The following is a 22,609-nucleotide window of genomic DNA, read 5'->3' on the forward strand; positions in this document are numbered from 1 at the left end:
TAAAAAAAGCTATGCAAATGGGCATACTCAAAAACACTATAAATAAATCAAGATGGAATTTTAAAAAATATTTCAGTTATCCACAGGAAGGTATAAGAAAACAGAAAAATGAAATGAGAGAGAAAATAAACAGCAAACAAATAAATGACCACATTATATGCATTGACATATGAATAATTACCATAAATGTAAATGATCTAAATACAAAAATCAAAAGGCAGAAATTTGAAGGATGGAAAGAAAAACACAATCTAACTATGTGTTACTTAAAAAAGAATAAATTGATAAGCATAATTAGGTTAAAAGTAAAAGGATGAAAAGAGACATGCCATACAAAAATTAACTTAAAAAAGGAGGAGTGGGGATATTAATATCGGATAAAGTGGACTTCAGAGAAAGAAAATGACTAGAGAACAAAAAAGACATTGCATAATGATAAAAGACCAATCCACCAAGAAGACCTAATAATCCTACAGTAGTACCAAAAACCAGAGCCTCAAAAGACATTGACCAAATATGAATAAAAGCTGAAAGGAAAATTGTAGCTGAGGACTTAAACATTTCCCTCTCAGTCTGATATGACCATTAGATGGAAAATCAACAAGAGCTGAACATTAGCCAACAGTATCTAATACACTATTTTTTTGAACATCCACCTCAAAACATCAGAACACACATTTGTTTTTCAAGTGTCCATGAGATATTTATCCAGATATGCCATATCCTGGGCCATAACACAAATCTCAACAAATTTAGAAGAACTTAAATAATGAAATGTATGTTCTTAAAATTAAATTAAAATTAATAACAAAGATAGCAAGAGAATATCTTACACACTAGGAAAGTTAACAATACACTTTTTAAAATTCATAAGCCAAAGAAGTCTTAAAGTAATGAAGTAATACATAGAACTGAATGAAAATGAAAATATTACATATAAGAATAAGTGGGATGTAGCTAAAGTGATGCTGAGAGGTAAGTTTGTAACACTAAATATTTATATCATAAAAGAGGATATATCTCAAATTAAACATCTTACCTCAAGAAACTGGAAATGGAAGAGCAAGATAAATTCAAAGCAAAGAGAATAAAATAAATATAAAAGCAGAAATCAATAAAATGTAAACAGAAAAACAATAGAGAAAATCAATTAAACAAAAACATTTCTTTGAAAAATCAGTACAGTTGATAAGCCTCTAGCTAGTGTGACAGAAATGAGAGAAGATGCAAATTACCAATACCAGCAAGGAAATGGAAAATATCACCAGAGACCTGACAGCCTTGAAAAGAATAAGGAAATGCCATGAACACCTTTTTACTTAGAAATTTGACAACTCAGAAGAAAGAGACTAATTCCTCAAAAACCATAAACTAAACTTACCTAATATGAAACTGTAATTTGAATAGTCTTGTAACCATTAAAGAAATTGAATTTTTAATTAAAAGTCTCCTGAAAAAGAAATACTTAGGCCCAGCTGCTTTTCATCGGAGAATTCTATCAAATTACTTAAGGAGGAATTAATGACTTTAATTAATTAAATAAAAGAGAAGAACAATATTTCACCTAAGAGTATATAGATTTCATATAAACAAATGAAAAGTTATTCCACATCATTAGCCATTAGGGAAATGCAAATTTAAATTACAATGAGATTTCTTGCCTTAGCAGCATATATAGTAAAATTGGAATGATACAGAGAAGATTATCATGGCCTCTGCACAAGGATGATACACAAATTTGTGAAATGTTCTATATTTTGCTTTCCTTTTATAATGCTCACAGATGGAAAAATTGAGGATCAAATAGGCAAAGTGATTTACCCAATTGAGGGCCATTCCAGCTTCAAACCCTTAATTCCTCATAAACAAGCAAAAAATCAAAACCCAAACTGAAGCAAAAAAAAAAAATGAAGTATCGATAAGCACCTATCAGAATAGCTATACTTAAAAATAGTGACAACACTAAACACTGGTGAGGATGTCATGAAACTGGATCACTCATACATTAGTGGTGGGAATGTATAATGGTACTGTCACTTTGGAAACATTTTTCAGTTTCTTTAAAAACTAACCATGAAACTAATATATAGCCCTGCAATTGCACTCTAAGGCCATTTATTCCACAGAAATGAAAAGTTATACAATAACTTGTACATGGATTTTCACTTAGCACTTTATTTGTAATAGCAAAAAACTTGATCAGCAATGATGTTCTTCAATTGGGGAAGCTTTAACAAATTGTGGTACACCTATGACATGAAATACCATTCAGCAATAGAAATTAAACTGTTAACACAAGCAAAAGCTTGGACCAATCTGTAGGAAATTACGCTGCGTGGAAAAGCAATCCCAAATGGATCATAGCATATAACCTTTTATTTATATAGCATTTTTGAAATGATATGGTATGAAAAATAGAGGAAAGATTAGTGATTCTGAAAGCACCAACTAAGATTGGTGCTTTTGGGAGAGGGTAGAAGTGTGGGAGGGAAGTGAATGTGGTTATAAATAGGCAACACAGGGGATTCGTATTGTGTTCAGTTATCTTGGTGGTGGATACATGAACCTGCACAGGTGATAAAATTGGATAGAACTAAAGCCACGTACATGCACACACATATTAGTGCAAGTAAAGCTGGAGAAATCTGAGTGATACTGGTGAATTGTGTCAATGTTGATATCTTGATTATGGTATTCTACTACAGTTTCTGCATGTGCTACCATTGAGGGAAAACATTTTAAAGTGTACTTGACATTTCTCTTATAATATTATTTCTTGCAACTGTACGTGAAACTAAAATCCTATCAAAATTTAAATCATAGTTTTTTTCGAATGTACACTGAAGTTAAAACCATAGTGAAAATATGACTACATGAAAATGAAGTAACAGGAAACACCTATTGCTTAAGGTGTGAAATTCTGCACTATATTTTATTTTATTTTTTATTGGAGTTCAATTTGCCAACATATAACATACTTGTTTTTTTTTTTCTTTATTTATTTATGATAGTCACACACAGAGAAAGAGAGAGGCAGAGACACAAGCAGAAGGAGAAGCAGGCTCCATGCACCGGGAGCCCGACGTGGGATTCGATCCCGGGCCTCCAGGATAAAAATATGGAACGCTTCACGAATTTGCGTGTCATCCTTGCGCAGGGGCCATGCTAATCTTCTCTGTATCGTTCCAATTTTAGTATATGTGCTGCCGAAGCAAGCACGCAAACATATAACATAATACCCAGTGCTCATCCCATCAAGTGCCCCCCTCAGTGCCCGTCACCCAGTCACCCCCACCACCCGCCCACCTCCCTTTCCACCACCCCTTGTTCTTTTCCCAGAGTTAGGAGTCTCTCATGTTCTGTCTCCCTTTCTGATATTTCCCACTCATTTTTTCTCATTTCCCCTTTATTCCTTTTCACTATTTTTTATATTCCCCAAATGAATGAGACCATATAATGTTTGTCCTTCTCTGATTGACTTATTTCACTCAGCATAATACCCTCCAGTTCCATCCACGTCGAAGCAAATGGTGGTTATTTGTCGTTTCTAATGGCTGAGTAATATTCCATTGTATACATAAACCACATCTTCTTTATCCATTCATCTTTCGATGGACACCGAGGCTCCTTCCACAGTTTGGCTATTGTGGACATGGCTGCTAGAAACATCGGGGGAAGGTGTCCCAGCGTTTCACTGCATCTGTATCTTTGGGGTAGATCCCCAGAAGCGCAATTGCTGGGTCGTAGGGCAGATCTATTTTTAACTCTTTGAGGAACCTCCACACAGTTTTCCAGAGTGGCTGCACCAGTTCACATTCCCACCAACAGTGTAAGAGGGTTCCCTTTTCTCCACATCCTCTCCAACATTTGTTGTTTCCTGCCTTGTTAATTTTCCCCATTCTCACTGGTGTGAGGTGGGATCTCATTGTGGTTTTGATTTGTATTTCCCTGATGGCAAGTGATGCAGAGCATTTTCTCATGTGCGTGTTGGCCATGTCTATGTCTTCCTCTGTGAGATTTCTCCTCATGTCTTTTGCCCATTTCATGATTGGATTGTTTGTTTCTTTGCTGTTGAGTTTAAGAAGTTCTTTATAGATCTTGGAAACTAGCCCTTTATCTGATACGTCATTTGCAAATATCTTCTCCTATTCTGTAGGTTGTCTTTGAGTTTTGTTGACGGTTTCTTTTGCTGTGCAGAAGCTTCTTATTTTGATGAAGTCCCAATAGTTAATTTTTGCTTCTGTTTCTCTTGCCTTCATGTATGTATCTTGCAAGAGCTTATTGTGACCAAGTTCAAAAAGGGTGTTGCCTGTGTTATCCTCTAGGATTTTGATGGAATCTTGTCTCACATTTAGACCTTTCATCCATTTTGAGTTTATCTTTGTGTATGGTGAAAGAGAGTGGTCTAGTTTCATTCTTCTGCATGTGATGCCATTTTCCCAGCACCATTTATTGAAGAGACTGTCTTTTTTCCAGTGGATCGTCTTTCCTCCTTTATCGAATATTAGTTGACCAGAAAGTTCAGGGTCCACTTCTGGGTTCTCTATTCTGTTCCATTGATCTATGTGTCTGTTTTTGTGCCAGTACCACACTGTCTTGATGACCACAGCTTTGTAGTACAGCCTGAAATCTGGCATTGTGATGCCCCCAGCTATGGTTTTCTTTTTTAAAATTCCCCTGGCTATTCGGGGTCTTTTCTGATTCCACACAAATCTTAAAATAATTTCTTCTAACTCTCTGAAGAAAGTCCATGGTATTTTGATAGGGATTACATTAAATGTGTAAATTGCCCTGGGTAACATTGACATTTTCACAATATTAATTCTGCCAATCCATGAGCATGGAATATTTTTCCATCTCTTTGTGTCTTCCTCAATTTCTTTCAGAAGTGTTCTATAGCTTTTAGGATATAGATCCTTTACCTCTTTGGTCAGGTTTATTCTTAAGTATCTTATGCTTTTGGGTGCAATTGTAAATGGGATTGACTCCTTAATTTCTCTTTCTTCAGTCTCATTGTTAGTGCATAGAAATGCCACTGACTTCTGGGCATTGATTTTGTATCCTGCCGCACTGCCAAATTGCTGTATGAGTTCTAGCAATCTTGGGGTGGAGGCTTTTGGGTTTTCTATGTACAGTATCATGTCATCTGCAAAGAGGGAGAGTTTGACTTCTTCTTTGCCAATTTGAATGCCTTTTATTTCTTTTTGTTGCCTGATTGCTGAGGCTAGGACTTCTAGTACTATGTTGAATAGCAGTGGTGAGAGTGGACATCCCTGTCTTGTTCCTGATCTTAGGGGAAAGGCTCCCAGTGTTTCCCCATTGAGAATGATATTTGCTGTGGGCTTTCCGTGGATGGCTTTTAAGATGCTGAGGAATGTTCCCTCTATCCCTACACTCTGAAGAGTTTTGATCAGGAATGGATGCTGTATTTTGTAAAATGCTTTCTCTGCATCTATTGAGAGGATCATATGGTTCTAGTTTTTTTCTCTGGCTGATATGATCAATCACATTGATTGCTTTACAAGTGTTGAACCAGCCTTGTGTCCCGGGGATAAATCCTACTTGGTCGTGATGAATAATCTTCTTAATGTATTGTTGAGTCCTATTGGCTAGTATCTTCTTGAGAATTTTTGCATCCATGTTCATCAGGGATATTGGTCTGTAATTCTCCTTTTTGGTGGGGTCTTTGTCTAGTTTTGGAATTAAGGTGATGCTGGCCTCATAAAACGAGTTTGGAAGTATTCCATCTCTTTCTATCTTTGCAAACAGCTTTAGTAGAATAGGTATGGTTTCTTCTTTAAACGTTTGATAGAATTCCCCAGGGAAGCCATCTGGCCCTGGACTTTTGTGTCTTGGGAGGTTTTTGATGACTGCTTCAATTTCCTCCCTGGTTATTGGCCTGTTCAGGTTTTCTATTTCTTCCAGTTCCAGTTTTGGTAGTTTGTGGTTTTCCAGAAATGCGTCCATTTCTTCTAGATTGCCTAATTTATTGGAGTATAGCTGCTCATAATATGTTTTTAAAATCGTTTTATTTCCTTGGTGTTGGTGGTGATCTCTCCTTTCTCATTCATGATTTTATTAATTTGAGTCTTCTCTCTCTTCTTTTTAATAAGGTTGGCTAATGGTTTATCTATCTTATTAATTCTTTCAAAGAGCCAACCCCTGGTTTTGTTGATCTGTTCCACAGTTCTTCTAGTCTCTATTTCATTGAGTTCTGCTCAAATCTTTATTAACTCTCTTCTTCTGCTGGGTGTAGGATCTATTTGCTGTTTTTTCTCCAGCTCCTTTAGGTGCAAAGTTAGCTTTTGTATTTGAGTTCTCTCCAGTTTTTGGATGGATGCTTGTATTGCAATGATTTCCCCCTCAGGATTGCTTTTGCTGCATCCCAAAGATTTTGAATGGTTGTATCTTCATTCTCATTAGTTTCCATGAATCTTTTTAATTCTTCCTTAATTTCCTGGTTGACCCTTTCATCTTTTAGCAGGATGGTCCTTAACCTCCACGTGTTTGAAATCCTTCCAAACTTCTTCTTGTGATTTAGTTCTAATTTTAAAGCATTATTGTCTGAAAATATGCAGGGGACGATCCCAATCTTTTGGTATTTGTTAAGACCTGATTTGTGACCCAGTATGTGGTCTATTCTGGAGAAGGTTCCATGTGCACTTGAGAAGAATGTGTATTTAGTTGCGTTTGGATGTGAAGTTCTGTAAATATCTGTGAAATCTATCTGGTCCAGTGTATCATCTGAAGCTCTTGTTTCTTTGGAGATGTTGTGCTTAGAATACCTGTCAATTGTAGAAAGCACTATATTCAAGTCACCAAGTATAAGTGTATTATTATCTAAGTATGTCTTAACTTTGGTTATTAATTGATTGATATACTTGGCAGCTCCCACATTCGGGGCATAAATATTGATGATTGTTAGGTCCTTTTGTTGGATAGATCCTTTAAGTATGATATAGTATCCCTCTTCATCTCTCACTACAGTCTTTGGGATAAACTTTGGTTTATCTGATATAACGACGGCTACCCCTGCTTTCTTTTGAGGACCATTTGAATGGTACATGGTTCTCCAACCTTTTATTTTCAGGCTGTAGGTGTCCTTAGGTCTAAAATGAGTCTCTTGTAGACAGCAAATAGATGGGTCCTGCTTTTAATCCAGTCTGAAACCCTGCGCCTTTTGATGGGGTCATTAAGCCCATTCACATTCATAGTTACTATTGAAATATATGAATTTAGTGTCATCATGATACCTACTCAGTCCCTGTTTTTTGTGGATTGTTCCCTTGGACTTCCTCTATTACAGAATCCCCCTTAGTATTTCTTGCAGAGCTGGCTTCATGGTCACATATTCTCTCCATTTCTGCCTATCTTGGAAGCTCTTTATCTCTCCTTCTATTCTGAATGAGAGCCTTGCTGGATAAAGTATTCTTGGCTGCATGTTCTTCTCATTTAGGACCCTGAATATATCCTCCAGCCCTTTCTGACCTGCCAGGTCTCTGGGGAGAGGTCTGCTGTTACCCTAATATTTCTCCCCATAAAAGTTAGAGATTTCTTGTCTCTTGCTGCTTTAAGGATCTTCTCTTTATCTTTGGAATTTGCAAGTTTCACTATTAAATGTCGAGGTGTTGAGCTGTGTTTTTGATTTTAGGGGAGGATCTCTCTATTTCCTGGACCTTAATGCCTGTTTCCCTTCCCAGATTAGGAAAGTTTTCAGCTATGATTTGTCCAGATACATATTCTGGACCTTTGTCCCTTTCGGCGTGTTCGGGAACCCCAATTAAACGTGGATTTTTCCTTCTGAGGCTGTCTTTTATTTCCCTTAGCCTATCCTCATGATCTTTTAATTGTTTGTCTCTTTTTTCCTCAGTTTTCCTCCTTGCCATCAACTTGTCTTCTATGTCACTCACTCGTTCTTCTACCTCGTTAACCCTCTTCGTTAGGACCTCCAGTTTGGATTGCATCTCATTTAATTGATTTTTAATTTCTGCCTGATTAGATCTAAATTCTGCAGTCATGAAGTCTCTTGAATCCTTTATGGTTTTTTTTCTAGAGCCACCAGTAGCTGTATAATAGTGCTTCTGAATTGGCTTTCTGACATTGAATTGTAATCCAGATTTTGTAACTCTGTGGGAGAGAGGGCTGTTTCTGATTCTTTCTTTTGAGGTCAGTGTTTCCTTGTCGTCATCTTGCTCAGTGCAGAGTGGCCAAAAATAAGTTGTACTGGGAAAAGGAGAAAAAGAGAGAAGAGAAAAAAAAAAAGAAAAAAAAGAAGAAGAAAAAAAAAGAGAAAAGAAAAAAGGGGGGAGCAAACAAAACAAAAAACAAGGGGGAGTATCTTCTGATTCTATGTACTGTAAATCCCTCTACTTCTCCTGGAACTTTCCAGTGCTCTTTGGTCAATAACTTGCTCTTCCCCTGTCCTTCTAGCTGGTCTTCTGGGGGAGGGGCCTGCTGTGCTGATTCTTAGGTGTGAGCACCTAGGGGAGCTGCTCAGCCCCCTGCCTGGTGCAGGGCTCAGTGAAAGTTGTTTATCCTGTTTATCGGGTGAGGCCACTGTGAGGCTCAGCGGGGGTTGTTTACCCCGTGAGGCCCCAGGAGGAACAGCCCCAGTGGCAATGGCAGCTCTGGAAGCCTGGAGTCAGCCCCCGCAGTAACTATGGGGCTCTCCGTCCGCAGGGCCTGGAGGCTCCGGGGCGGGGCCGCTGATCTGCTCAGCTCGGGGCAGGAGCGTCCTCGCTGTCCTGGGCCCTCCCGGCCTCTGCCTGTCCCGGGGGAGGCCGGATCCTGGGCTGTGTCCCGGCGCCCTGTGCTCCGGGGCCTGCGCTGTGGGATTCGCGCTCCCGCCCCGCAGCCCCCTCCGCGGAGCCGCCGCCCGAGCCCCTCCGAGCTGCTCCCGCCCGGCCGTGCACGCTGCAGCCCTTAGGGAGCTCGGCGCCCTCTCCCGGGGCGCAGGTGCCTGTTAGTGTCCCCGGGAGCCCGAGGGCATCCCCGCCCTCCTGGGTCCTGCTCCAACTCCCTGCGAGCCCCTTTCCGCCCGGGAAGGTTGGTGCAGCTCCTGCTTCTCCGGGACGGGGCTCTCCTGTCCTGGGGACACTCGCCCCGGCCTCAGCCCGGCTCCTCGTGGGGCCCCTCCCCCTTGGATACTTTTTTATTTCTTTATTTTTTTCCCCCGTCTTCCTACCTCTTTTATTTTTATTTTTATTTATGATAGTCACACACACACAGAGAGAGAAGAGAGAGAGAGAGAGAGAGAGAGAGAGAGAGAGAGAGAGAGAGAGAGAGAGGCAGAGACACAGGCAGAGGGAGAAGCAGGCTCCATGCACCGGGAGCCCGACGTGGGACTCGATCCCGGGTCTCCAGGATCGCGCCCCGGGCCAAAGGCAGGCGCCAAACCGCTGCGCCACCCAGGGATCCCCCGTCTTCCTACCTTGATAGAAGCCCAAACTCTTCTCACTGTAACATTCCAGCTGTTCTGTCTTTAAATCTCAGGCCGAATTCGTAGGTTTTCAGGATGATTTGAAAGTTATCTTGGTAAATTGGTGGGGACAGGTGACTTGGGGACCCTACTCTTCCACCGTCTTGCCCCCTCCTCCCTCTGCACTATATTTTAATTTTAAAATCTCTCCTTTGTGTTTGTGTGATGACATTGTAATAGATATAATTTGGAGACAGCTGAAAAGAAGAAAAATCTCACCCCAGAGAATGGCTGTTACATTTCCATATATTTATTAAGGTAAAATAAATTGTATATAAAAATATAGTCATTAATTGATACAGTAAAACATACATCAATTGAGAGAGAGAAAATGTCCTATAACTTTCAGCTCAACATTATTTTTCACAGTGAATCTCCTTCATATTCAGGAGTTCCCAATTTTTTTAGATGTTATAAAATACTTATAACATGATATTTATGTGTCCCATGGGACTATACAGAGTTACTCATAGCCTGAGGTAATGAGCCCTTGTCCTCAAGAGATGCTGATTCCCAGCCTATCATGTTAAGGCTGAAAAGATCAATATCTTCATACAATTGTAATTTTGCACTTTGGGAACTTCTACTACAGGTTGAAATTAAAAATCTCTATTTTCCTCTTGGATAGGGTGCTCTAGGGGATCTGTGCTCTATCCACAAGCCTAGCTTCACCTCCTTCCACTTCATGCCTCAAACTGGGAGCTCCAATAATAAGAACGCCTTGTAGTTCTCTGAACACCTCAGGCCTGTTTTCTCTATTTCTACACTCACTAATTCCTCTGCCTGGAAGTATCCCTATGTCTGATCCATCTGCCACAAACCTTTCATCCCTCTGTTACTGGGGTGATTAAAAGATTTACAGACTAAAGCTCTTCTTAAAATTTGTGCTTAGGTGCAACTTCATTTGTCAGATCAAAGTGTTGTGTGCAAAGCTCAAAGCCAATGATTATTTTGCTACATACATTTATTTACTTGTCAATATCCTGACTGGACTGTACTACCCTTGAAAGCAAGAAATGCAGATTTTTTGACTTTTTAAATTTCAATTAATTAATTTTTGGGAGAGGACTGGTGAATTAAAAAAGAATAGCTAGTCAATACATATTTGTTGAACAAATTCATGACAAAAATTTGAATATTCATAAAGTGGTATCTGGCAGGATAACATCTTTTATTACATGCTTGTGTAATATGTAGTCCTTCTCACTACTGAATGAGAATCACAAATTACCTCTCCAGAAAAAATACCTACATGTAAAAATTTTCACACAATTGCCATATTCACAGATTCCCTTGTGGATGACCTAAAGCTCATTCACCATCCAGGACAGTGGATTATATCAAAAGATCTTCTGAAATAAAAAATGATTCTTATCCTATTTGGCAAACTACCAGTATGACTTGATACTTACAGACATTCTTAACATGCATTTAGACTAGATAGAATGTGCTTATAAAAATGTTCAGAAACTAATGAGTTTATTTTATGCTTAATGTGTGAAGATAAAATGGTACCAAAATTGTGTACTGTGTGTCAAGGAAAAAAGATTAAATTAGTCTCCAATAGGGGTTCTTGGGTGGCTCACTTAAGCATCTGCCTACAGCTCAGGTTATGACCCAAAGCCCTGGGACTGACCCCATGTTGGGTTCCCTGCTTAGCAGAGAGTATGCTTCTCCCTCTTCCTTCCCCCCATTGTGCTCTCTTTCTCTCTCTAGCTCACTCTCTCAAATAAATAATGAATTAAATCCTTTAAAAAATTAGTCCCTAGTAAATTAGGTATTCCACACTCTGAGATAAACCAATATATTTTCAAATATCTGAAGCATCAAAACATGTTCCCAAGGTACTTCTTACCCTTAGACTGATTTCACTCACTCTTGATACTCAGAATACTTTGTTTTCAATGTGCTGAAAAGGGTATTCTATATTTATTACTTGTTTTGAACATGTTTATGGCATGAGCAGAACATAAAAGACATTTTTAGGAATTACTATAGGTATTGCAAAAGTAATCTGAACGTCATTCAAATTGTTAGTATTAAAGGTCCAATTATAACACTATGATTTGTTTATTAGATTTTTAGTATGTTTTTATACCTTAGATTTTATTTTACCTTTTAAAATATCTTCATATTTAAAACTATAGGAATATAGAGATTCAAATTATTTTCTATAACACAGGATTAATCATAACCTTTTAGTAGTTCAATTTTTGTATTGAGGACTTAATTCTTTTGGCATATCAGTTAAATATGCTGCATAATACTTTGTTTTCTATTATGACCAAGCCCAAAATAAATTTCTGAGGTTTTCTTCGTTGCTTTTATTTTATTTTTATTTTTTCAGTTTAGGAATCTCAGTACAAAAAGAAGGCTCTGGTTTGAAAATAAATATCCACAAATAAGTCCACAAAAAATAAACAGCAACTTCCTATAGTCACAGTAGAAAGTAGTAAAATAACAAAAATAGAAGCAGACCTTTAAAATACTTGCAGTTTTTGTGATTTGTTTGATTTCAAGTTTAGTTAGTATTTTCATAAACACTGATGAATTTATATATAAACTTTTAAACACTTTATTAACAGTATAGAAAACTAGATTAGAAGGTAAAACTAAGAGCCTTCATCATTTCAGTAATTCAGTGCCCATATGCTGTGGTGTCAATTCAATTATAGAAAGGTCTGTTAAAATGCTTATAGGGTTGTAAAAAAAATTGGACAGGCTAATAAACATTTTTTAAATGTTTTATTTATCTATTTCAGAGAGAGAGAGAGAAGGAGCAGTGGAGAGGGACAGAGGGAGAGACAGAGGCAGGCCCCCTTTCCCCCCAAGTAGAGAGCCCAGGGCTTGATCCCAGAACCCAGAGATCATGACCCAAGCCAAAGACAAATGCCCAACCAACTGAGTCATCCAGGTACCCCAGACTGAAAAACTTTATAACTATAAATATCTGATACAATATCTATCTTTTATGAGTAATTATGGAAAAAATTTACTCTGTATTTTTTTCTTTAGTTTTTTTTTTCTTAAATATTTTATTTATTTATTTGAGAGAAAGAGCAAGAGAACACATGAGGAGGGAGCAGGGGCAGAGGGAGAGAGAAGCAGATTCCCCACTGAGTGTGGATCCCTATGATGATGCAGGGCTGTATTCCAGTACTCTAAGATCCTGACCCCAGCCAAAGGCAGACACTTAACTGACTGAGCCACCCAAGGACCCCTGTATGTTTTTGTGTGCGTGTGTGTTGGTGGGGGGTTATATCAATTTTTAGATCAGTTACTGCGACAGAAGTCACCTTTATCAAAAACAAAAATGTTATGTTCCAGGTTATTTATTTAAAGTAATATTTGAGGGGTGCCTGAGTGGCTCAGTTGATTGAATAACAGACTCTTGGTTTGGCCTCAGATTATGATCCCAAAGTCTTGGGATCAAGTCCAGCATGATTCCTCACTTAGCCCTGAGTCTGCTTGCGTTTCTCTCCCTCTGTCCCTCCCTCTTCTCACACTCTCTCACTCTCTCTCAAGTAAATAAATAAATCTTTAAAAAAACTAAAAGTAAGGCAGCATTTGGTATGGCAAAATTCCAATATTTCTGGATTGCCTGGGGAGTTCACTGCAATGTACAGAGAACTTTACTTACCCTGGAAAGCATTATATTTAAGTTAATTCACTTGTGAAATGTGTACCTATTGTCTTTTTATTTAATTTGACAATAGGTAATATAATAAATAATATAATTATATATCACATATATAATATGCAAAATTATATATTATAAAACATGTTATATATTATAATTTATATGTATGCACACACACACACACAAATATACAGACTGCAGATTCAGAGCCCTTTCCTTCTATTACATTACCAGATTCTTCTAACAGTCACATGCAGTAAGTGGTACAAAAGGTGTTGTAAATGCTCAGTCCATGAAGGAATAAAAGAGAAACTTTAAATAACTTTCCCAAGTTTACTAATTAGTCACTATCAGAATTGAATCCAGTAAATGGTTGCAAGTGGAATGTTTTTCCATGACATTATCTCCAGAGATGAAAGAACAATGAAATCTATGCAGGTAAAGTTTGTCAGGCAGAAAGCTGCTCAGGATTTTAATTTACCTTGAAAATAGAAAGATACAAGGATATATCTGGCACTTTATTTACTATGATTACTTGTAATGTATACAAATGTAAATAATCTGTAAATAATATCAAGAAACATTAAATGCTCTCCTCTCAGGGGGAGTGGATGTTTAGAAAGATTATATCCTGCATTGGTGCTAACCAGATGCACTTTTCAGTGAATATTTATGTTAATGACACTCCCTACAGAAGATTCTCTATTGCCGTATGACTGGCTGGGCATTCATTTTGTAAGGACAATGTTATTAGAAGCCCTGAGGACAGATGCCATTGGAAAAAGATCAGCTCTGAAGCAACATGCTCTGATGTCATAAGAATCCTGAAGTCATGTTGAGTCACCACCTTCAGTGACCAGTTCCCACATGATTAGGAAGGTAGTGTTACATATAGGTGAAAGCTTCTGAAAACTCAACTTGTTTAATCTTTACTTAACCTCTTTCATGTCAAAAACAGCACCTTATAATGTACCTGATTCAGAATAATTTTTCAAATCCTGAAATTTTTCATGAAATCAGCTGTTCTCAGCAATTGGTATATTTTTTAAAATATTTTATTTATTTATTCATGAGAGACACAGAAAGAGAGAGAGAGGCAGAGGGAGAAAGGGTCCATGCAGGGAGCCCAACATGGGACTTGATCCCGGGACTCCAAGATAACACCCTGGGCTGAAAGCAGGTACTAAACTGCTGAGCCACCCAGGCGTCCCATGATTTTTTTCTATATACTTGAGTTCTGCTAGGTAATTTTGCTTTCCTTGTGATTCATATATAAAGGATATTAAGTTATACTGCTGAACACTTGAATAAAAATAGGATAACCCCCAATAAACCTGATCTTATGCTCAGGAGTGAGGAGATTAGTCCCTTTATATCTTCTGATAGAACAGAGAAAATGCTGAAGCAGCTTTGATTAGCCTTAATGATAAACAAAAACAGCAGCCCCCACAATGTACTCTCCAGCAGCATTCCATGGCAGCCCCCAGTGTTGCCCTTCCACTGACCAGGCTTACTCCTTCATACCTTCATGCCTGTCCAGTCAATCCCAGGCCTGGAACTCCAACCTTTGTTTCTTCTACTTTTGTTCTAGCTCCTGAACAGTATTAGATTGAATGCAGAAATGACTGGCCAAACTTCAGCTGGGCCCTTCCTTTCTACTTCTGTGCAATTACTTCATGGATCATCTGGCTGAATTAGTAAAGACAACATAATGATTGCCCAGAGCTTCTCTCTCAAATCTTCTTTCCTACTCCCTCATGTTAACCCTTTGTCTCAGCTAATGCCTTTAAAATCCATCTGTAGTGAGCCCCCATATTTCTCCTAATTCTAGCCCAACATACTTCTTTGTCTGCACTGATACTCATTTTTTTCCCTCTGGACAGAGAAAAAAATCCACTTTTTGCCTATATCCATAGTAAATATTGACTTTATTTTTCTCTCTCTTCTTTTTTTTTTAATTTTTATTTATTTATGATAGTTACACACACAGAGAGAGAGAGAGAGAGGCAGAGGGAGAAGCAGGCTCCATGCACCAGGAGCCCGATGTGGGATTCGATCCTGGGTCTCCAGGATCGCGCCCTGGGCCAAAGGCAGGCGCCAAACCGCTGCGCCACCCAGGGATCACTATTTTTCTCTCTCTTCTTAAATAACTTGTATTGTCACCATTCCTTCCATTTTCATGAACAGAAATCTTTTTAGCATAGTATCTCCTCTAGCTCAATTATAACTCTGAAAACCCCTCACTTAAACATGGCTGTCCTATCTGGTTACCTATCTTATGGCATTGTAAAATGTCTTATTCTGGACATGAGAGCTTACTGGATCTGGGCCAAAGATCCAAAGTCTGGTAGATAAGTATAAGAATTTGTACCCCCAATGTTATCATCTTTAAGTCTTGTTTTTTTCAAATATCGAAAGAACCACCCATCACCTTCATTTGTCTATCATCCTCAACAAGCTTTTAGTTTGGACTAGGTGTGTTCTTTTCAACTACTGGATTATAAACTCTGAGAATATGAGCCAAACTTTTTTCTTCTCTTCATCTTCTTGGTCTTCCCAGCCTCCATTATTCATAATATGTGTTATACAAATACTCACTAATCCATGAATTAGTCTCCAAATGTTTTAAAACTTAAACTGGAGTGTGTGGTTGCTCATCAACAGAAAATGACTCTCACAGGAGTAAGTTCTAAACCCTACTCTAGCCAAGTAATATGGTTATCATGTGTTGGGGTTCTTTTCCCCTGGTGGAAGAAAGAATTCCCAATTATGTATGAATAGACTACAAAACAAATAATCTAGCAGTGACTAAACCATGATGTCTCAGTGAACCACTAAAACCACATATGCAGGTTAATATCTCAATAGATGGAAGTCCTTATTCATAAAAATGTAATCCCATAAATATCTAATAAATAGCCTTGTTTTGTTACCCCTTTGCTTATCATTCATCGATTGGGTCTAGAACATAGGATTAGACATATTTTATATGCACTTGATGTATACCTGACAAAGACAAAAAAATGCGTGAAAGAAGATGAAGAAATTATTTTGTCTTGATACCAGTGCTAAGGGAATTTATTGTCAGAGTCAATACGTCAATTATCTTTATCTTTAGAGAATAGAATCATAATTCAAGTTCACAGAGAGGTGCAACAAATAATAGATCTTCCAAATTGGGAAACTTTTGCAAAGAAAGTGACAAAAGACTTAAACTAAATCTATCCTAGAAACAGTGCCATAGCACTACTATTATAAAATATAGTGAACAGAGCAGAAACTAAGAACATAGGAATCTGTTGATACTTTTCTCATCTCTGGTTGGAAATTTAAAAGTAAAATATTCAAAACACATAACAGGAGGACTTAAATTCCAACACTTACTAGACAGTTTCTAGCATGCAGTGAACCATAGAGACTCTAGTAGCTGAATAATTTGGAGCGGGTTGCTTTCCTGCTCTGCCAGCATGGACCTTGTTAGTGTGGCTATTCACAATAATGGGGAATATATTCTTTTGCTCAATGTATATTTTTAAACAGCTGCTACATGCCAGACACTAAGCTATATCCTAGAGATAGTCAAATAAAATAGGATATGTGCCATTGAAGTTTTGCAATAAAGTAGAATGAGATAGACCTTTCTTCAGTTTCAGAATTAAACACTAACATATAAATATACATTAAAAGGCATATCTGTTTCTAATTTTCCATGTCATCATCTTCCTCCATACATGCAGAAAGCTTATCAGAGAGATTGAGGAAGAAGAAATCAGTTCTATATAAAACTAAATATTATTAGATACAACTTAAAATCATTAACGTGTTTATGAATTTATTCATAATTTAAAATATCTTTCCAGGAAATACATAATGTACTGTAAACAGTGGAGTTTCCTCACCTGTTAATCAAATGTATTCAACTATCAATCAATGAAAAGAATTTATAAAGTACCTATATTAAATGTAGATAAAACTTTGACATTCTCTTTTTCCTTTGGTACCACTGGAGGTATTTTAATTTTCCACGTGGAAAATTACTAAAATTTAACCTTTTCTTGGAATGTCAGCCATACCAAAACAAAGATCGCATGTCTGGATAGGCCACACTGTCATCATAATCTCAGTATTTTAAAAGTAAAATGACAGTCCCTTCAGCATTAAATTATTACCTTGTATGACCTAACCTCAAGTTAGGTGACTAAGTCACCAATAAAATTTTTCATGTATTCCAGGACTTTTTGCTAAAAGTCTTATACCTACAATGCCTGATCCCTCTTACCTCAAAAAAGTTAATTATGAAATTAGACGTTAAGAAGCTATGACTGTCAGCATAGTCATGTGATATCATGTTACAGATCTGTAACTGAGCTTTCATACTTATGACTCATAGTAGCGATCCACAAAGCAAGTAGGGCTATTTCTAAGTCATTCATTCAAAAAGTTTTTTCTTCATTGTTGAATGTTCCTAAAGAATATGCATCTTCTATTATACATAGATTGTATTAATGAGGTTCACTGTTTTAAAATTTATGCTACTAAGAGGAACTTAATATTCATCAACAATTTTGGGTTTGATAAATTGCCTTTTTCTTTTGAATATATACAATAAATGAAGGTAATAATATTAGTCCTAGAAAAATTGATATACCTTCTTTAAAATTCCAGATAACAAAAAAATTGCAGATAACAATAAAAGTAAAACTGGTTATAAGAAGATGTAAAGGTTAATTTGAATTAGAATGTATCAATTGTGTTCTGGAAATATATTAATCTGGAAGATGACATCAATGGATCATTATAGGAACCTATGATGGCACACTTAATACTTGCCAATGCTATTTCGTTCAAGCAGCTCATTGACCACATGCAGTCAAATCCGCTCCAAGTACAGACTTCTTGCCCTAATTTGCCAACAGATTTAGATTTATTATTTATTAAAATAAAATATCATGACTATAAAGATTACATTTAAGTTCTTCTACTCTTCTCCATGGTCTTTCTGTACAACTATTATAGGGATGCAAAATTTGCGACCCCAAAATTTGTCTCTTTGGCATATGGATTATTTTAGGCTGATTTTTTAAAGATTTTATTTATGCATTTATTTGGGGGAGAGAGAAAGAAAAACATGCATAAGCAGGGGTTGTGGAGAAGAAGCAGAGGGGTAAGAAGAGGGAGAGAGAAACTTGAGCAGACTCTTCCTTGAGTGCAGAGTCCCATGTGGACTCAATCCCACCAGTTGGGACCTGAGCTGAAATCAACAGCAAGGTCTTAACCAACTGAGCCACCTAGTGCCCCTAGGCTGGTTATTTAAAAACAAAACAAAACAACAGAGGTTCAGGGGAAAAAAAAAAAAAAAAAAAAACTTTGATTTCCCCTTAATTGCCTAAAAGAATTTAGGTAGAGGACTTGCTCCAGGAAGGGAGGTATCAACACATAACCACAGTATAATGCAAAGTCTGTTTGTTACAATTCTTCTCTATGCCCATTGTTTTAGGATGACCCAGCCAATATTGATTTATCAAACATTTACTCTTTTTCATCTTCCTTTGAATGGTTTTCCTTCCTTTTGAAGTCTCAAAACCCCATCTTCTCCTTATCTCTGGATGGCCAATAAGCCTCAATTTCTTGATTGCCTGTAGGCCTCATACTCTTATGGAGCCCCTGAATGTATGTAATTAAACTTTATTTTCTCTTCTTAATTTCTCTTATGTCAATTTAATTCTTAGATTAGCCAAAAGAACCTTGAAGGATAAGAAGATTTTCAAACCTAACACTGTTTTTGGTAAAATGAGGTTTATTATATGGCATTGCCTTATAAGTGTGTTAAGCTAATTACATTGCTGAGATATGCTCTTTTCTTTATTTACTATCAAATATCTTACTATCAAAAGTCATGAAACGAAGTCATTGCAGTAGATCCCATGATAGGGGCTGAATATGATGTTTGACTTAGGAAAGCTGAAAAATCCCACTGACAGAAATACCTGTACAGTGCCAGAGAAGCTAGCTAGCATTCAGGTCAACTCTTTGGATCAAGCACAGTTTCTAGTCAGTTCCTAATCAAATGCATGCAAGTTGCTATGATGAAAATGAGGAGTCTGGAGAGAGAGCATTTATTAGTATACATTTTGACCACAATTTTGAAAAAAGAGCAGAACTCTGAGTGAATATGACACAGAACTAGAATTGCATGACCTGGTATATAGAATACTATGTGGGGAAGGTAAGGCTTCCAGAAGCACAATAAAAGTTGGCCACAGAAAGCAGGAAAATAGTATAGAGACTACAGAAAGAGAAAGTTCTGGGAAAAGAACTTAGGAAGCTGCCTGAGAATTATGGCCAACTAATATTCCACCCATTTGTGTAAAATTCTCATTTTCTAAAGGGTGTAGGTATTCTCTAGAAGCAATCCTTTAATTAGAACAGATGTAATTAAATTCCAGCAAAGAAAGAGAGACATCAGTCGAATAGAAATAGGTGTAAATTGACTTCGAGTAGCAAATGTCACAGTATTACCTAGGACTTGTTCAGGATTTTAAAATAGTCTAGATTTTTGTATAGCTAAACTTAATATATAAATATTCCCATGAAGCTGATATGCTACAAATTATAAATTGAACAGAAACAGTGTCAAATATGGCAAAGTCAAATAATAACACAACTTAGTGTATGATTCAGGACCAAGCAGGTCATAAAAATAAGGCAAGTGGTAATTACAGCAGCAGGCAGACCGTGAACTGAATCCTGGTTCCACTCCTTACTAGCTTTTATCATATTAGGAAAGTTGCTTAGCCTATTTGCTTCTCAGTTTCCTCATTGGTAAAACAGTTAAAATAAAAGCTACTCACCAAGATTAAGGATATATGTGAATTTGCCTCATGCAGTGCTCAATAAAATGGTAAATGATTACTACTGTCATTGCTGCTACAACTGCCACTATGAACAATAAAGGCAACAAGTGTTGAAAGAAAGTATAAGGTTCTGTGAACTTTAGCACCCTGGGACAGTTTCACAGAAGAGACAGAGTTTGTGCCAGTATTTGAATTTTGAGTAGATTATGCATAGGCAGAAAGGATTCTGTGAATGGGAGGAGACATCATTCTATTAAAGGGGGACTGGTATAATTGCGTTCTGCAGACAGAAATATCCCTGACATGATTTAAAGAGATAATGAGTGAACTGATCTAATAAGGAATCCATTTTAAGAAGATATGGGTAATGAAGGAGGAAAGGTTAACTTGGGACCTAATTATATGATCCTAAATATCTACCAGCCCTTGGGCTCTTCTCTGTGAATAATTGATAATGGGTTGGGTTATGATTAATGGAGCAGTGTCAAACAGAAGAGAGATGTGTGGTCATAATCTGTAGGGCTGTTCTCATTGCTGACATTTTAAACGGGTTATCAAAGACCTAGCCAACATAATTAGGCAGAGACTCTGGAGCAAGAGAATTGAAAGTTCCATTCTATTCCTCACTGAGCAGACCACAGTTGAAGTAGGGGAGCACATGCATGAAAGAACAAGCATAATAATTAAGAAATCAGAAACCTTTGTCATTGAACGATGGAAAGGTTTGGGTATTGTCAAAGAAGAAGCACATAGTTACTTTTTGAGAGCTGAATAAAGGGTTTTTTTTCCTTCTGATTGTATAGCAAAGTGCAAGAGAATCTGGATTTCAGAATAAACAATAAAAAACAAAATAAAAGAGAAGTATTTAAAATATTTATAGTATAACATATATTTATGTTGTTACATAATATTACATATATATGTTGTTTTCATACATATTACATGTATGTTTGTGTGTTTACATAATACTACATATTTATGTTGTTGCATAAATATATTTTATATTTACTATAACTTATAGTATAGAGTATTATCGTACTTCTGTTTTTATCCTTCGAATCATTATTTAAAGTAAAAAATTCCAGCTGGATTCTGTTCCAGTCATTTTGATATAGGCCAGGCATTCCTGTGTTTGATAACAAGAAAAAGGAATTTTCTGGCTTGTACAATGATCTGAGGCTATCGGAGTCTGTTTGTAAACTATGTCTTTCAGGAATGCAAGTCATTTAGAAGTGTAAATCTTTTTGAGCTGTAGAATGTGACAAGTTCTATATCCAACCAGAGATGGGCTAAGCTTACAGCAAACCATTGGTTTTACTTTTTTTTTTTTTTAATTCTATATGTTTGGCTAGGTGGAAAGAATTCTCAGGAAGACCATGTTAGCAAATGTTCAAGAAATTAGGCTGTCATGTGAAAAAGGGTAAATTTATTTGCAGTGTCACAGGGTAGAACTAGTTCTGTGGATAAAGATAAAGGCTAACTCTAGCTTTATATAAGAAATACTTTATTAGAACTGGCTGAAAATAGCTTCGCTTGTTTCATGAAGATGGAAATTTTCAAACCAAATGTGAATGATCAGTTGTTTATGAGACTACGAAGCTGTCAGTTAACTCAGTGATTTTCATTCTGTCTGCACATCAGCATCATCTGAAGGCTTTTTAAAGCTACATTGACACCAGCCCCCTCCCTCAGACCAATTTATTAAAACCTCTGGTAGTTTAAGCCTATGGGCATTGACATTTTCATTAAGCAGTGGAGTTGTGAATAACTACATCAGCTATGGTAAGTACAGGTGGTACCACAGTATACATCCTATCTGTAATGTTAATTAGGAGAGTGCCAGAAAGGGTCAGTTAGCATGGGCAATCATGGGATGGTGTGCAGAGTGGATTGAGAGTAATCCAGTTTAGAGGCAAGTGAAATACGAGGAGGCTGTTGTAAATACAGCTGATAGATCATGAAGGCTTCTATAGTAAATATGCATTGCTTTAGAATCAGAAATGTAAGGTATTTTTTAAATCAGTAGTAATATTAAAGAAAACAAATGAAAATTTGAAAGTGTTTTCTAGCTTCATCTTAAGCCCCTCATGTGTCTCCATCACTTCCTCCAACACATGCATATATACTTGTGTTCCTGGCTGCAGTGGACTCTTGAAGGTTCTGAGAACATTTTAAACAGATTTTCAGGCATTGAGACCAGCCTCTTAGAATGATTGTCCACCCTTCCCTGCCTGGTAAAAATCCCTTATCTCCAAGACCTTGGTCGACTATAACTTCCTCTGAAATTTTCCCTGATTTCCTCAGAATTAATTGTTTTCTCTACTCTTTTTCTATGATATTTTGAACATAGTACAAGAGCTGTATTTATCACATTGGATTTTAGTCATTGTTATTTATGGTTGCCATCCTAGATTTTATTTGCTTTTCTGAACAACAAAGAGGAGAGAAAAAAAATTAATTCATGTTTTTCTTCAGGGAACTGTAAAATCACTGATGGAATCAAGAAGTTAATTGAGGATATTTTAGTCTGAAGCAGTGGCTGGGCACACTTTTGTGTATACCCCATAAGTGCTTGGGAACCCACTTCTGAAGAGCTTTTGAGAGATGCCAGGAACAGAAATCTAGATTCAGGATTTA

General features: G+C 37.1%; 2 non-coding genes across 2 annotated transcripts; one reads left to right on the forward strand and one right to left on the reverse strand.

The window, feature by feature from the left end:
- Positions 1-1,657: 1,657 nt before the first annotated feature.
- Positions 1,658-1,760, forward strand: LOC129513240 (U6 spliceosomal RNA). Its single transcript, XR_008665202.1, has one exon. It is a non-coding gene; the product is annotated as a U6 spliceosomal RNA (small nuclear RNA).
- A 1,352-nt stretch (positions 1,761-3,112) lies between these two features.
- Positions 3,113-3,219, reverse strand: LOC129513233 (U6 spliceosomal RNA). The gene has a single exon (XR_008665195.1). It is a non-coding gene; the product is annotated as a U6 spliceosomal RNA (small nuclear RNA).
- Between the last annotated feature and the right edge of the window lie 19,390 nt (positions 3,220-22,609).

This window comes from Nyctereutes procyonoides, unplaced genomic scaffold (assembly GCF_905146905.1).
Source record: "Nyctereutes procyonoides isolate TBG_1078 unplaced genomic scaffold, NYPRO_anot_genome, whole genome shotgun sequence".
NCBI lineage: Eukaryota > Metazoa > Chordata > Mammalia > Carnivora > Canidae > Nyctereutes > Nyctereutes procyonoides.